This window comes from Rhagoletis pomonella, unplaced genomic scaffold (assembly GCF_013731165.1).
Source record: "Rhagoletis pomonella isolate Grant_MI unplaced genomic scaffold, Rhpom_1.0 Rhpom_scaffold_00034, whole genome shotgun sequence".
Classification (NCBI taxonomy): domain Eukaryota; kingdom Metazoa; phylum Arthropoda; class Insecta; order Diptera; family Tephritidae; genus Rhagoletis; species Rhagoletis pomonella.
This window is the reverse complement of record NW_023458588.1, coordinates 307,812-309,549: the sequence shown is the minus strand read 5'-3', so window position 1 is coordinate 309,549 and position 1,738 is coordinate 307,812.

The window sequence follows — 1,738 nt, the reverse complement described above, 5'->3', positions numbered from 1 at the left end:
GGCGTTATCCACCAGGTGGATATGTTACTTTCCAGGAATGAAAATTTTGAACAAAATTCTGTTTTCACAGTTGTCGCTGCCAGCTTAACCGGATCAGAATAATTTTATTTTGTTGAAAAGGCAACCCGTTTTTTATAAGCATTTGAATTATTTATTGGTATCACGGATGATGAGGCATTTCATCATAATTGGGCGGGGTCACGCCCATTTTCCAAAAATTTCATAAAAATATGTATTATTTTTTACCACAATTTTACTTCACATATGTACTAATTTTCAACAATTTGCATCTGCAATGGTTACAGAAATACCGCAATTTTTGTATTTTTCGAAAATACCGTTATATGGGAAGTGGGCGTGGTTACAGTCCGATTTCGTCCATTTTCAATACCAACCTACCTTGGATAAAAAGGCAACCTACATACCAAATTTCGTGGAGATATCTAAATTTTTTCTCGAGTTATCGTGTAAACGGACAGACGGACGGACGGACAGACAGACATGGCTTAATCGACTTCTCATTTCATTCTGATCATTTGTGTATACATTTGCCCATATCTATCTCGATTCGTTTTGGCTGTTAAAAACAACCGTTATACGAACAAAGTTAATATACCCTTGTAAGGGAGTGTCAAAACTCTTTAATTATTGAATCATGACTCGGCCCACATTGCACATATATTATATTAGTATGTACATATATTATTTACACTTCAGACGAGGGATGAAAAATGGAAATTTCAAATTGTACCTAATATCATAAATAAATGCACCTAAATGAGACTGCTTGTACCTAAAAAAGTTACATCGTTCGTTTGTAGTTTTTTTTTTGTAATAATTTGTTTTTCAAGTATGAACATAAAAGGTGGATATACTTTAAAGTTGATTATTTTTATTTTAACTGAGCTTATAGCTGCATATAGACTATAGTCTAATGGGAATCGGGAAAGCTTTGTTTTTGTCCAATTTGGACTACTGAAAAATACACTTTGCGAAGTTTACTTTTTTATCCAACTTTTATTTTATAAAATAATAGGAAAAGTCTGCTAATTTGTCCGATTTTCTTTAATAGGTGCAGCAAGAGAAAATAATGGGAATTGCGGTAAGTAAATTCGAGAGCTTTTTAAATACATTTCCAGAAATCGAAGAGCGAATATGTGTCAAATTGCTCAACTACAGAAAATATGAAATCTGAAGAATTCCTAGACACAGTACTGTATGGGCGAATAAAATTAATAGAAAAGTTAAAAATGTTATCATACGCGGGAAACATTAGCTTTTATGGTTTCAATATATTAACAATGCATTCCAACAATCATAAAGGTAGATTGGTTGTAGATTTCAAACCGTCATTCGAGAGGGGAGTACGTCAGTCTAGGTCTAAATGTGGTTGTATGGAAGAAATTACATAGTTAAAATTTCGAATATAAAAATTATAACAAGAATTACGAATTTGGGAATAGCGAAGTAAAGTGTTAATTTTTCGCAGTGGTACATAATATGATTTTGTTAATTTCTTCCTTTTGACCACTTTTTTCAGAATTGTGTATTCTACCTACAAGTAAATATATTAACACAGGAAAAATAAAAAAATAAAAATATAAATTAATCCGATCAAAAGCTGATTGTACCTAAAATCTAGGGATTGTACCTAACGTACCTTTAGGTCAGCAAACGGTAGCTTCGTTGGGAGGGATGTTGCGAATGTGGATGCGGATGTTTAAAAGCTAACATCCGC